General features: G+C 44.3%; 1 long non-coding RNA gene across 1 annotated transcript; it reads left to right on the top strand.

The window, feature by feature from the left end:
• The first annotated feature begins 1,635 nt into the window (after positions 1–1,635).
• LOC105479587 (uncharacterized) lies at positions 1,636–9,862 on the top strand. Its single transcript, XR_011620187.1, has 3 exons — positions 1,636–2,588; positions 8,685–8,810; positions 9,435–9,862. It is a non-coding gene; the product is annotated as an uncharacterized lncRNA (long non-coding RNA).
• The last annotated feature ends 5,870 nt before the right edge of the window (positions 9,863–15,732 follow it).

Raw genomic sequence — 15,732 nt, 5'->3', positions numbered from 1 at the left:
GCTTGAGGGATATACATCAAATGATGATCTGCTTTTCTCTGTGGATTGGGGAAAGAAGTGGTATTGAGGGATAAGTTTAATTTGATATAAAAGATTGCTATGATGTTTGACTATTTATTTCTTTATTTGAGACAGCATCTCACTCGCACAGGCTGGAGTGCAGTGGCACAATCGCATCTCACTGCAACCTTGACCTAGCAGGCTCAGGTAATCCTCCTGCCTCAGCCCCCTGAGCAGCTGGGTCTACAGGCGTGTGCCACCACACCAGGTAATTTTTTGTAAAGATGGGGTTTTACCATATTGCCTAGGCTGGTCTTGAACTCCTGGGCTCAAGCCATGCGCTCATCTCAGCCTCCCAAAGTGCTGGGATCACAGGCCTGAGCCACTGTACCCTGCTGGTTTGACTATTAACATAACGAGTATAGTGGATATTAGCTGGGCTTTGTGGCCACCTAGCAATTAGAACACCTTTCCAATATCTGCAGAATTTCTCTTGAGTTGGATCTGAACATGCTTAAGCCAGAAACTCCCTTAATGAGCTTCCCTTGTAACTAGGTGTAGTAATCAGAGTTCTCCAGAGAAACAGAACCAATAGTATGTGTAGATAGAGGGAGGGAGAGATTTGTTTTAAGAACTTGGCCCACGCAATTACGGAGATCAGGAAGGAGACAATGTTACGGTTCAGGTCCAAAGGCAGTCTTCTGGCAGAATTCCCTCTTGCTTGGAGGAGATCAGGTTTTGTTCAATTAAGGCCTCAAATTGGTTGGATGAGGCCTACCCACATGAGGGAGGGCAGCCTGCTTTACTCAAAGTACACTGATTTAAATGTTGATCTCCTTCAAAAACACCCTCACAAAAACACCCAGAATAATGATTGACCAAATACCTGGGCACAATGACCCAACCAAGTTGACACATAAAATGAACCATTGCACCAGGGAACAGATATGTGACCAAATCCTTATACAGGCTTTGGTTTAGAAGTAAGTGCCACGCGGAGTTCATTCTTCACAAGTGGTGGTGGTGGAGACATCCAGCTTACAGAAGCAAAATGGCAGCACTCTGTCACTAGAATGTATGGGGTCTGTGCCCAGCAATGGCAGCAGAAGGGTCTCCACTGGAAGAGTCATGGCTTTGTAGCTCCAAGCCTCGTCCTTCAGTTTTCCCAGGAACTCAGTGAACTACCTAGATCCTTTAACACATTCCTTGTCTACTTAAATTAACTAGGGCAGATTCTGTTATTTGCAACTAAGAACACTAAAATTCAATGAGCGTTTTGTATTATCTATCATTGCATAACAAATTACCCCAGAACTTAATAACTTAAAAAAAAATAATTATTTATCATTTCATTTTCTGTAAGTCAAGAATTTGGGATGAGATTAGCTGGGTGGCCCTGGCTCAGGGTCTCTCATGAGGTTGCATTCAGGGCTGCAGTCATCTAAACACTTGCCTGGGGCTGAAGGATTCCCCCCCTGCTTATTTTTTTATTTATTTTTTTAAATTTTTTTGAGACGGAGTCTCACTTTGTCACCCAGGCTGGAGTGCAGTGGCGAGATCTCAGTTCACCACAACCTCTGCCTCCCAGGTTCAAGCGATTCCCCTGCCTCATCCTCCTAAGTAGCTGAGATTACAAGCACGTGCCACCACACCTAGCTAATTTTTGTAATTTTAGTAGGGACAGGATCTCACCATGTTGGCCAAGCTGGTCTCGAGCTCCTGACCTCAAATGATCTATCCACCTCTGCCTCCCGAAGCACTGGGATTACCAGGCATGAGCCACTATGCCTGGCCAGTTGGAGAATCCCCTTTAAGATGTTTTATTTCTGACCAGCCAGTTGGTAAGGCAGGAGGCCTCAGTTCCTCTCATACGGACTTCTCCATAGGGCTGCCTGAGTGTCCTAACAACACGGAAACTGTCTTCCCCCAGAAAGAGTGATACAGGAGAGAAAAATGGATGTCACAATGCTTCTTATGACCTTATCTGTGCAAAATCACTTCCACTCCATTTTATTTGTTACAAGAAAGTCACCGAGTCTAGCTCTTATTCAAAGGGAAGGAAATTTGTTTTCTACTTTTTGCAGGGAGGAATGTCAAGGGATTTGTAGATATATTTTAAAACTTCCTGTGGTAGCCAGCCTCCAAGACGGCCCCTAGTGATCCCCTTCTCCTGATAGACACACCTTTGTGTATTTCCCCCCTGTGCTGTATCACAGTTGGTCTGTGTGGCTAATGGCCTATAGAGAAGTGATGATCTGCCCCTCCGAAATTAAGTCATAAAAAGCTGCAACTTCTCTCTCTCTTTCCTCTCTCTGACCCTGTCTATCTGTGTGTCTGTCTGTTGGTCAGTCTGTTTCTCCTCTCTGAGGGAAGCAAGCAACCACGTGTAAGTACCTTATATAGTAGCTTATGCGGGAAAGAACTAAAGCTTCAGGCTAAGAGCCAGCAGGAAACTGAGGCCAGCCAACAAACACATAAGTAGTTTTGGAAGCAGCTCCTCCAGCCCCAGTTGAACCTTGCTAAGACTGCAGCCTTGGCGGACAGTTTGACTGCACCCTCATGAGAGCTCAGGAGACGTTACCACCCAGGTAAACTGCTCCTGCATTCGTGACCCCCAGAGCCTGTTTGAGATAATCAACATTTGTTGCTTTGCATTGCAAAGTTTTGGGGTAAACTGTTACACAGAAATAGATAAGTAATATAGCACCACACATGTATTCCTTTTTTTCAGAAGCAATCAAGCTGTGTGTGTGCCTGTGTGTGTGTATGAGTGTGTGTGTGCGCTTGTGTGTGTGTGTGTGCACGCGCACTTGTGTGTGTGTGCCTGTGTGTGTGAGAGTGTGTGCCTGTGTGTGTGTGTGAGTGTGTGTGTGTGCCCTGAGAAGGGAATGAGAGAATAAGATACAGATCTACCTAAGTCACCAATGGGAGACGTGAACATCTTTCAGTTGTCATGGAGCAGTACTTTGCAGCTTTATGAATTTTCACTAAGTATCTAGAAATCCTCAACCAAATCTTAAATTGAAATTGTTCTTTTTTAAGGTTCCATGCTGCTGCCTACCAAGTTGTAAACTGCTACCACCTAGAATGTGCCAAGCGAGTCCTGGAAGACCCCATAGGCGAGAGGGCTGGTTTGGGCATTAGGCTCTCGTGTCTGTTTAGGGACACTGTGTTTCAAAATTAGGAATGATTTGGTGTTTTTGAATTCCTGTTAGCCTTATTACTTTAGAATGTCTGTAGTTGAAGACTATAGCTTGTGGGTTATTCAATCATGTTTTTAGATGTAATAGCAAAAACAACTGTGCAATCTATATTTTATCAGTTACCCAAATAGTACAACATCCCTTTGCACAGTAAATGTTTGCTGAGCATCCACTGGGTGCCAGCACTGTCCTAGGCACTGGCACACTGGCTTTAAATATGCCCAGCACTGCGAGAAGACAGTAGACACTATTATTGCAGTAGAAATACAATTACAGGAAAACTAAAGCCCTCCTTCTCCACCTGGGGAAAAGCCAGCTGTCTGTCTCCCAAGGAGCCCTGCTTGTGCATTCACCCAGGTCTAAGCTCTGGCCATAAACTTTTCAGGCTTAAGAATCCTGATTTGACAGCACACCAGGAACAGGTCTATGCCCCAGGGAAAATCCATTAACCATGCTCAGGAGACTGTTACATAAATCAGAAGGTCAGTTTCCTAATTTACAATGAAAATTCTGTCCCAGAGACCCAAACACTCATGTTTGTATTGACCAACCCCAACTTTCCTCCCTCCCATTGTCCATTCTCCCTAGCCTCTCCTCTTTATTTTCTTCCTTCCGTTCTTGCTGCAACAAATACTTAGTAAGCATGTCTTAGGAGCTTGGCACAGGGCTGAGTGCTGGAGGAACAATGGTGTCTGAGACAGAGTTCCTGCCCTCAGTTGGAGGGTAGAAGGAAGCCCTGATTAAAGCATTCACACAGATAAACGCTGGGTCTCTTTTCTGAACTTTCATTCTCTTTGAGACTCTAACAAACATGAGGGTCCTCGTCCTTAATAATGTGCATTCTCACATATACCCAACGTTGCACACACAATTTCAGGAGTTCTCAGTCTCCCTAAAACCCATCCAGGCATATGGGGTATTGGCAGGCCTACATGGAAAGGAGCCAAGTCATAACCAGAAGGTTGCTTTGAGATCGTGGAGTTGCAACAAGGGCATTGTGTAGGTGAATTGACTGTATAAGGACAATAGGCTAAGAGCCCGTTCAACATGGAAGGCCTTGTAGAAATGGTCTTCCCACTCGAGATATTCCATCCACTGGAGGCCTCCCCTCACCTGGACCAGTGCCCAAATGGTGCCGTGCCAACAATAACCTCTGCCCTGTCTCAGTGTACAAGGCTGACCAAACCCCACTTTGTTGACTAGTCAGTCTCTCTTGAGATAGGCCATCACCTTGATCCACTGAGAGCCACATACATCTCACCTTGGAGTGATGCAGTGACCTTCAGAGCGCTTTGCATGTCTCAGCTCTGAGCCATCACAAATAGACATAAAGCTTAACTTTGGTGGAGAGCCGTAGCTTCCTTACTTAAGTTCTTGTAAGGTGTCTCATTCTGGCCCCCAGCAACTCTTAGCTGGATTTTCCTAGAGCATCCAGAAAACAATAAAAGACAGATAGACACCCAGCTGATCACAAACCCTCTCCAGCCCACATTTCTCCTCTCCACAGCCTAGAGCAAGGGTTGGCAAACTGATTCCGTAAAGGACCACATAGTAAATATTTTAGCTCTTTTTTGCAACTACTTAACTGTTGTTATAGTGCAAAAAGCAGCATAGGTAATAAATACATATAGGAATGACTGTGGCTGTGTTCCAATAAAACCTTATTTACCAAACACAGTGGGCTGGTTCGGATTGGGGCTGAGGACTGTGGTTTGCCAACCTTGGTCTGGAAGATTCTCCTCCTCCTGATGGATTTTCCCCAGTCCCCTGTTCTTCTCTGCTCTCCCTTGGTGATCTTTTTGAAGGATTCATTTTCACTGTATTTCTGAGGATTTAGACAGTCCTTTTTCCGAGGAACCAGCAAATGGAAGATTGCTTTCAGCTGGAAAAGATTAGATGTCCTGGGTGTTCAATCCTTCTTCCTGGTTTGCACAGTGTGGAGAAATGGATAGGAGACAGACATCGTCTAAACATGGGAAAACTTTTTCACGAGGTTAAGAGCACTTACTCTTAAGTCAGATAATAACAGTATTCTGAGTCAGATGGATGATAAAAGAAAATAATAATAATAATAGTTAACAGCAATAACAGCAACAACACAGATAACATTTATCGAATATTTGCCATGTGCTAAGCCTTCTTCTGTTTTTATATACTTTGTATTAGATGCTGAGTTTGTTTTCCAGCTCTGCCACTATCTAGCTATGGGATGTCACCTCACCCCTCTAAGCCTCAGTTTCTCCATCTGTTAGACAATAGGTGTGGGGTCACTTGTAAAAAGCTCTCGGCACAGTGCCTGGCTCCTTCTAAGTGCTCAATAAGGGTTAAATCTTAATATTCCAGTCCGTGAAGGGACCAGCCCTGTTCTTTGTACCCCAGAACTTAGAAAGGAAGTCAGTAGGTGGGACTCTCAGGAATAGTGATTGCCACCCCAGAAAAACTTTCGGACACAGCACTTCTAAGACGTACAGGGGGTTGGTAGATAATTTTTATTTTTTTGACAAGGTCTTGTTCTGTCACCCAGGATGGAGTGCAGTGGCCTGTGATTATAGCTCACTGTAACCTCCTGAGATGGGATCCTCCCACCTCCTGAGTAGCTGGGACTACAGGTGTGCATCACCATGCCTGGCTAATTTTTTGTACCTGTGTGTGTGTGTGTGTGTGTGTGTGTGTGTGTGTGTGTGTGTAGACGGGATTTCACCATATTGCCCAGGCTGATCTTGAACTCCCAAGCTCAAGCAATTCATCTGCCTCAGCCTCCAAAAGTGCTGGGATTACAGGTATAAGCCACTGCGCCCAGCCTGCTGGTAGATGATTCTTGAAGGAAGTACTCTGTAATCAAATAAATTTGGGAATTCTCAGCTGAGCAAAGTTAAACAGGTTTCTCAATTGCTGTATTTCTCATAACTCAGAACATACTGTTGTGGAATAAATCTCGAGGAAGATGTTATCACAAGCAGCTTTTTCCAAATGTATTTATCCACCAATCTTTTTCTTTCTTCACCCCTAGGGCATCTTTGGAAATTAGTTTGCCAGACAAAACCCTTTGAAAAAGTACAATTGGAGTTGTCTGAAAATAGATTGGGCTACTGGAGGTAGTGGGCTCCTCATTAAGGGCAGGATGCAAACAGAGGCTGGATGCCCAAGGGACAGGAATGTGGAGAGAACCCTGTGAGGGATCAAAAGGGACTGAGGGAAATGAAGAGGAAAGTGAAAGACTCGTGTCAGTCCAGGGGGGCTGGGCTTTGTCCTTTCAGGCTGTGGAAGTTGTGCTAGTTTTCTGTTCCAACCCTGGAATTTGGGATTTGACTTAAAATGACACCAGGAAAGGCCAGGCGCAGTGGCTCACGCCTGTAATCCCAGCACTTTGGAAGGCTGAGGCTGGTGGATCACCTGAGGTCGGGAGTCTGAGACCAGCCTAACCAACATGGAGAAAACCTGTCTCTACTAAAAATACAAAATTAGCCAGGCATGGTGGCGCATGCCTGTAATCCCAAGTACTTGGGAAGCTGAGGCAGGAGAATTGCTTGAACCCGGGAGTGGAGGTTGCAGTGAGCAGAGATCACACCATTGCACTCAAGCCTGGGCAACAAGAGCGAAACTCTGTCTCAAAAAAAAGACACAAGGAAAGGAGCCTTTTGGGATGAAGGGTGACGCTGGATAGCTCAAGTTAAGAAGCCTTGAGGAGCCAAGCTGACTGTGCTGTCCTCCCCTTTAGGGTCCTCTCAGGTTGACTGGACATGAAAGTTTGGGGCACTGAGGGAGTAACACGTGACACATTGTAGGAGGCCAGGAAATGTTCCTCTTTGAGCTTCATCCTAGCCCAACTGTTCTGAGCTAGGAGCACACAGAGCTCTCTGAGGTCTGATTCTCCCACGCCTGGTTAAATGGGATAGAACTTCCCATGTCCATGAAGAGCTGCAGGAGCTACCTGGTTAACAAAACCTTCAAATCCTTTTTTTGAAGAAGTGTGGACCAACTAAAGGATGTTGTGGGCTAAACCAGGGCTGTTCTCTCTTCACTTCCAGAACAGAGACCACCCGTGTTCCACCTGCACTCTCTCCTCCTTGCAAAAAATTTTCTCACTTGCCAAGAGAAAGGACCAGCTCCAAGGCTGACTTTGTTGACAAGGGCAAGAGGTTGTGACCAAGGTGGGAACATTGAATGCAAGCAGGAGGCAGTTTTCCAGATCAGAGTCAGTGTTGGCTGAACAGACATTTAGCAATAATGGGAGCACGTGGATGCTTGTTTTGTGAGCAGCTGTTGTAATGGGCACACAGGACATACTCTCTGCCTCTGACACCTTCTGCCATGGTGACAAGTTCTGTGCCTTCAGCACAATTAGTAGAGACTTCTTAGTCATTACCCTGAAGCACCTCCCAACCTTTTAATCATCTACCAGGTTTGGGAAGTGTCTTCACTAAAAAACCCCATTCATCATCACACTCCCTGATTTCCAGACCACTGAGGCACTTTACAAAACCAAAGGTTGTTAGGCCTCTTTTGGGAAGCCCCCCTTTCCCTCTCCATCCTTTCTGTCTCCTCTAAAGTATGGTATGAAGTGATGCCATTGGCAATATCTGCTCAGTGGCTGCCCTGCCCCACATCTCTGCCCCTCCCATGCCTTGTTGAGCATATTACTGGTTAATTAGAAGAGCTTTCCAGTAATAGAAAGTGACCTACAAATGAATAAAAGTTATCTCTTGATCTAGTTCAGAAGATAATAAAGATAGAGAATTGTCATTTAAAGTAAAGCAAAAAAATGGTTTCATAATTTCAAAGATGAACCAAGGTACAGTGGAAGGAGCCTAGGCCTCAGACATAGAAAACTTGGGATTGAACCACTGCAGCGGTTACTTGCTGTGTGTCATGGGTAAGGTGCTTAACTTCTCTGGGCCTCAATTTATTTATTGTTATAAATGCGGCAAATCATACTATGCAGATTTTTTTTTCTTTTCGTCTGCCCAGAAAATTTCTATCTTCTGGTAATAGCATCTTCAATTTCCTGTGGTTCTGGTGGGGGCACCCATCACAGTAATATCCATTACCCACCCTGCCCCTACCATGCCCTCAGTGGGGTCCAGGCCTGGCTAATAAAGCATGGGCATGTGAATGGGCAAGGTGCTTCCTTAAGATGTTAGGCACAAATGCTGGAAGACACACCTTCTTTTGTTCCTTTGCTGAACCAATGATGATGACGACAGCCTGTAGCTCTAGGTAGCGGTGACTGCTGGCCCCCCTTCCATCCCCTGCCCCCTTCCTCCTTCTCCTTTGTCCTGATGTGGGGCGAAAGTAAAGCCAATACACAAAGACAGAAGCAGACGTGGGAGAGGAGGAGAGAGTCCCACCAGCATTATTTCCATTTCTTTTGAATTCTCTTCTGTCACTGTTGCTACTTTTGATTTTGATTTTGGTTTTGTTATTATTTTAGAATAAGAAGGGGCCTTAAAAGTCATTGAGTCAAGTTTTATTGTCTTCCAGATGAATAAAATGGGGTCAGGAGAAGCAACCCACTCTCCAAAGTCATGCAGCTTCTAAGTCAGGACAGGCATCCCAGGCTTCAGACTCCAAGACCAGCGCTCTTGCTCCTGCTCCATGGCAACCAAGGTGCGTCAGTGTTCCATCGCCACTCGGGTGACTCACGGGCTGTCTTGCATGTATAATACCTGAGTCCGAATGCTGCCTCCCCACACTTACTACTGCTCCCAAATTCTTTTTACTTTGGCTCCATCTCTCATGAGCCAACAGTGTCTGAAATACCACCATGGTATTGATCCCTTTGGATTCTCCTCGTTTTCTTTTTTCTTTTCTTTTCTTTTCTTTTTTTTTTTTTTTTTTTTTGAGATAGGGTCTCACTCTGTTGCCCAGGCTGGAGTGCATTGGCATGATCCCAGCTCACTGCAATCTCCACCTCCCAGTCTCAAGCAATCTTCCCACCTCAGCCTCCTGAGTAGCTGGGACCACAGATGCACACCACCACAGCCAGCGATTTTTTTTTTTTTTTGTATTTTTGATACAGACAGGGTTTTGCCATGTTGCCCAGGCTGGTCTTGAACTTCTGAGCTCAAGCAATCCACCTACCTCAGCCTCCTAAAGTGCTGGGATTATAGGCGTGAGCCACCGTGCCCAGCCTGGATTCTTCTCTTTGTGCTTCTTATGGGAGTAGTAATACAGACAACTAATTTAAACTATCAGATCAATTACTTTTAAGATCCTCTTTACCTCCTGAAGGAGAAGACGCAGAGAAGAAAGGTCTTCAGGTATCGTAGGAGAATGGATTGGAGAAGGGAAGGAATGTGGCAATGGTTCTAAAAGAGGAAAAGTGGTACTGAAAGAGGAGCTCAACGCTCCTGAAGACAAACTGCTCCAATACTGGAATCTTCCTCTCTCTCTGTCCCCAAATTCCCCTTCTAAGGGTTCCTACACAGAATCAGGGCTGGTGACCCAGCAGCCATTCTTTCCTTCTTCTCCCTGGCTTTCAGATTCCATCTCCACTTTACAGGCTGAAAACATCAGCAACTCACTTTCCCAGCCTGTCTTGTAGCTAGAGTACATGACCTGCTCTTGACTAGTTGGACATGAAGGGAAGTGGAGTTGCTTCTGGGAAAGGCTTTCCTCCTTGATAAAAGAGAGATACATAGGGGAAAGCCTTCTTTATGTCTGCCTTTGAATGAGGTAATATAACGATGTTATGGCTGGAGCTGCTGCAGCCATCTTGCCACCATGAGGGAACAAATCTAAGATAAAAGCCAACACACGGAGGACTGTGGCAGGGAAAGAGGCAAAAGATCCTAGATGACACCACAGAAACCTAGATTTCACCACAGAAATAATCCTGGAACAGCCCAAAGACTAGATTCTTGTTATATAAGATAGTAAATCATCTGTATCATTTAAGACATATGCAGTGGGGTGCTTGTTTTCTTGCAACCAAAAATCATCTTAATAGTATGCCTTGCACTTGTTTCCAAGAAATTTCCATGTTGGAATTTAATTTTGCCTCTAAAATAAAGTTTTCTTTGATTTGTATTGTTTCTGGAAGTTCTACTTGATTCTTTGTCAAATCTACTAGGTGGCTTTTGATCATTTCCTGTTCCATGTATATATTCCCGACCTTGTCTTTTATTTCTGTAAACATATTACCAACACTTAGTTTCTAATCTGTGCCTGATAACTCCAATATCTAAAGTCTTAGTAGGACTATTTCTGCTGGCTGCTATTTCTTGCTTGTTCTTATTCATGGTTCCTTATTTCTTTTAATCCCTGGTTATCTTTTATTGTATGCTGCTCATTATACCGAAAAAATAACTCACAAGAGTAATCTGAGGTCTAGGGAAAAGGTACCTTCCTCCAGAGATGATCTATGTCTGCATTTGTCTGGGGACCATCTTAAACCAGGTTCAAAGTTCGAGGTTGCCTGGACAACCAAACACTGAATCTGGGCCACAAATCTGATACACCTAGTTTACTTTTTGTTTTGTTTTGAGACGGGGTCTTGCTATATTGCCCAGGCTGGTCTTGGATTGTGAGCTCAAGCAATTCTTCTGCCTTAGCCTCCAGAATAGCTGGGTCCTTTTTTAGAGACAGGAGTCTCTCTATGTTGTCCCAGGCTGGTCTTGAACTCCTGGCCTCAAAAATTTTCCCACCTCAGCCTCCAGAGTAGTTGGATTATAGATGTAAGTCACTGAGCCCAGCTAGGTCTAGTTTATTTTTGGTTCACCTTTTTCCTGAGAATGTAGGGCTTTGGGGTCTCTGTTATTATGGAGAGGGTCTCCAATTAGACTACACGTTTGATTTCTGCCTCTTTTATCCCACAAGGCCATCAAAACAAAAGTTCAAATTACTGGATTCGGCCAATGGCCTTGGTTCCAAAGTGACTTCCCAGCTTTGCTTATCTCTTTGGGTTCCTGTTTTCCTTTCCGTTTTGGCCTGGTAATATCCTACTATATGATTAACTCTTACGTGCTTTTAAGATGTTCAATTCGTTCAGCGTGTTTAGTTGTTTCTTGAAGGAGGGTTGGTCCAAACAGCCTAATCCACCACTAGTGGAAGCGGAAGTTTTTCTTTGTCTCATCATGAATTTCTCCACTACTGCCTAAACCTTATCTCTGGGGTCCTCATGCTCGCTTTTTCTTTTTCCTTTTCTTTTCTTTTTTTTTTTTTGAGACAGAGTCTCACTCTGTTGCCCAGGCTGGAATGTAGTGGTGCCATCTTGGCTCATTGCAACCTCTGCCTCCCGGGTTCAAGGGATCCTCCTGCCTCAGCTTCCGCAGTAGCTGGGATTACAAGCATGTGCCACCACACCTGGCTAATTTTCTGTGTGTTTTTAGTGGAGACAGGTTTTCACCATGTTGGTCAGGCTGGTCTGGAACTCCTGACCTCAAGTGACCTGTTTGCCTTGGCCTCCCAAAATGCTGGGATTATAGGCATGAGCCACTGTGCCCAGCCTGCTTTTTCTTGTCCATGGGTCTGTAGCCCATTTGCCTGTGACTTCTGACTCCCTCGTCCTATTCTTGATTTGCTGTCCTCCTGATTTCAAGCTGTCAGCCTGATTTCCACTTGCCTGGACCCTGGCACTTGCTAACCCTGTGACTTCTACTGGGTCACCTGTGCTGGTTGACTTGGGTATAACAGGGTGCCAGCTGCTCACCCTCTTGACCCCCGAGCTAAGCCTCAGTCCAGGACCTTACGATATTTGCCAACATTGTCCCGTGCTCTGCCTCTCCCACCTACAAGCCTCCTGGCTCCCCATCTGGCCTTGACTTTTCTAACGAATTCTCCTTCCCCTTCCACTAACTGCCTTGGCATCCCCTACCTAGTTCACAGCACCATTTTGGCCTGCCCTTGACTGAGTGTTTTAAGTAGATGGGTTTGAGGCTGAGTCTATTTAGCTATCTTTACCAAATATAGGATCACACTGTGGGGAACCTCATGAATGTTTTGTAATGATGAGCAACTCTTAGATTTTATTTATTTATTTATTTTGAGACAGAGACTTGCTCTGTTGTCCATGCTGGAGTGCAGTGGTATGATCTCAGCTCACTGTAACCTCCACCTCCTGGGTTCAAGTGATTCTCCTGCCTCGGCCTCCCAAGTAGCTGGGTTTACAGGAGCCTGCCACCACGCCCAGCTAATCTTTGTATTTCTTGTAGAGATAGGGTTTTGCCATGTTGGCCAGGTGGTCTCAAACTCCCGGCCTCAAGTTGTCCACCTGCCTTGGCCTCCCAAAATGCTGAGATTACAGGCATGAGCCATTGTGTCCAGCCATCTCTTAGATTTTAAGTCATTCTTTAAAATGTAGAGGATGACCAGAGTTTATGATTAAAAAAAGAATTTGAAAATGACAATAAAATCAGATCTACTTTTAAGACTTTTATTTGGGTTTTGAGAGACTGTTTGGTCACCTACAAGAAACAGGCAGTTGAGTGTAGTGGTAGAAGACACAGTCTTATAAATTCAGTGGGCCCAGGTTTAATCCCATTTCTCCTCTCTGTTAACTGCATAAACTTGTACAACTCATTCTACTCAACTTAGCCTCGATTTTCTTATCCATAAAATGGTGCTAATATTACCTTCTCATAAGGTCATTATGGGGACTGAAGAGATAAAAGGCATACTTAGCATAGTGCTTGTAAACCATAAGCTCTCAAAGGCATTATCATGATCATTATTATTATTGATAGCATTAAAGTCTGCCTTCCCCCCAAATATTTCACCAACTGTGTTGTCATGTGCTCTGTTCATCTTTTATCTCACCCTGAAATCTTCACCATCTGAAGCTTGACTTCATTAAGCCACTGTGTCAGGGTGATTGTGCCCAAATGGCCCTGGGTAAAACACACATGTTCCTCTGCATTCATAGGTGGTCAGGATTTGTTTAATGAAGTGGTCGGTTGAATCAAGTCCCACTTGATGAAATTTGGGGGTTGGAACAACATGAGACAAGTTATATTTACAGATGAAAAACATCGTTGTTCCTCATGAACAAGAGTCATTTTGCAGAAGACCTCTACGGCGAAGATAATTAGACTCTTACAAGGACACCAACATACATGGCCTTAAGTATCTTTGGTATAAACAGCTGTAGGATTTTAAGGCTGAATGGATCAGATCCAACCGCCTCATTTGGCAGATGAGAAAACCGGGACTCAGAGATATGGACTGACATGCGGGGTCCACCCAGACCATTGGTGGCAAAGCCAGGACAAGAATCCAGATCCTGGTTCTGCAGTTAACCAGCCATGTGACGTGCTAAGTGTGGCAATTTAAAACTATGTTTGCAAATATGTCCACAAATTCCTTGACATTTCTCCCTTCAAAAGCAGAGTGTAATTCCCCTTCACTTCAATATAGGCTACTCTTAGTGACTTCGTTCTTATAAACAGAACGTGAGAAAACGATATTATGTGACTTCTGAGGTTGGGTTATAAAAAGAAAACAACTTTTGCCTAGTGTTCGCTCTCCTTTATTCTCTCTCTTGCTCTCTGAATCTAGCTGCCATGTTTTGAGGATATTCAAGAGGTCTTCTGGGTGGCCTGAAGCCCACCCGAAGGCTTAAAGTGTGGGAGGAACTGAGGCCTCTCACAGACAATCAATACCAACTTGCCAGCCATATGAGTGGGCCACTTTGGAAGCTGATTTTCTAGTCCTAGTCAAGCCTTCAGATAACTGTGGCTCCAGCTGACACCTTGACTGAAATCTCATGAGAGAACATGGGCCAGAGGTACCTAGCTAAGTTGCTATCAAATCTCTGACTCACAGAAATTGTGGGAGATAATACATGCTTATTGTTACCATGTTAAGTGACTAAGTTTTGGGGTAATTGTTAAGCAGTGATAGATAGCAAATACACTAAGACAACTAATACCTGATTTATTCAGGACTCTGAGTTGGAAGTGTTAAAAATCCAATTCAACTAGTGAAAAGAAAAAAAAAAAAAAGATATATTGCTCCTGTACTTGGGGAGACCAGAGATGGAGCTAGCCTCAGGGATTCCAAGCATTTAAATGATGTCATCGGGATTCTTTTTCTCTCTCTTCATCTCTCTGTTGGCTCTGTAGTGGCTTTCCTCTTTCCTAGTGGCTTCATTCTTTCCTACTACAGAGATACTTTCTTGATACAGTATGGGTTGGCTAGAAGCAACGCAGGATTTCTTCATCCTCACTTAACGGTCCTGAAGGATACACAGGTTTTCTCTCCCCTAACATTTACATATAATCCCAGAGAAGACTCTAATTGGCCAATTGGTTCTTATACCTGTGCCTGAACCAATCACTGTGGCTACGGAAATGGTGCACTCTGATTGGCTACCAGTTCCTTGGCCACTACTAGCTTGTTTTTCAAAGTGTGGTCCATGGACCAGTAGCACCTCAGGGCTTGTTTAAAACATCCAATCTTAGGCTTCTCTTCAAACTCTAAATCAGAATTTGTATTTTAGCAAGTTCCCCAGATGATTTTGTATGCACATTAAAATTTGAGAAGCATTTATTATGCTATATTTCCAGCAAGAAGTAATCTCTTCTCTTCATCTTTTTTTTTTTTTTTTTTTTTTTTTTTTGAGACGGAGTCTTGCTCTGTCGCCCAGGCTGGAGTGCAGTGGCCGGATCTCGGCTCACTGCAAGCTCCGCCTCCCGGGTTTACGCCATTCTCCTGCCTCAGCCTCCCGAGTAGCTGGGACTACAGGCGCCCGCCACCTCGCCCGGCTGGTTTTTTGTATTTTTTAGTAGAGACGGGGTTTCACCATGTTAGCCAGGATGGTCTCGATTTCCTGACCTCGTGATCCGCCCATCTCGGCCTCCCAAAGTGCTGGGATTACAGGCTTGAGCCACCGCGCCCGGCCTCTCTTCATCTTGTATGTCAGTTAACTCCTTTCTTCTTGTTTGGTAGAGTACTTTTCTCTTTTAACCCTATTTATTTTTTTTGTCTGCATATATTATCTCTATCATGCTTGGGTCCTTAAAGACAAAATCCAATGTCTGAAGAACAGTGTTCTCTTCTGTAAAATGGGGATAATGTTATTTACCTTTTGCTGTGATTTGAATATTTTTGTTCCCTCAAAATGTATGTGTTGGAAGCTTAATTCCCAATGCAACAGTCTTGGGAGGTAGGGCCTAATGGGAGGTGCTTGGATCATGAGGATTCTGCCTTCATGAAGGGATTAATGCTGCTAATTAATTTCCTTCATGAATTGTAAAAAGCTTGTGTGAATGGATTCTCTCTATTTCAGTCTTCTGCCATGTGAAGACACAGTGTTCCTCCCTTCTGGAGGATGCAGTGTTCAAGGAGCCTTCTTGAAAGTGAAGACCAGGCCCTCAGTAGACACTAAACCTGCCAGTACCTTGACCTTGGACTTCCCAGCCTCCAGAACTATAAGAAATAAATTTCTGTTTTTTATGAGTTACCTAGTCGCAGGTGTTTTGTTATAGCAGCACAAAACAAGCTAAGATACCTCTAGAGATTTCATGAGAATTGGATGAAATAACACACATGGGTGCATAGCACAGCGCTTATCATATTGTAGATACACATG

The sequence above is a fragment of the Macaca nemestrina genome, chromosome 2 (genome assembly GCF_043159975.1).
Source record: "Macaca nemestrina isolate mMacNem1 chromosome 2, mMacNem.hap1, whole genome shotgun sequence".
NCBI lineage: Eukaryota > Metazoa > Chordata > Mammalia > Primates > Cercopithecidae > Macaca > Macaca nemestrina.
Note: the sequence above shows the minus strand (reverse complement) of the source record. Positions and strands in the feature narration are given on the sequence as shown.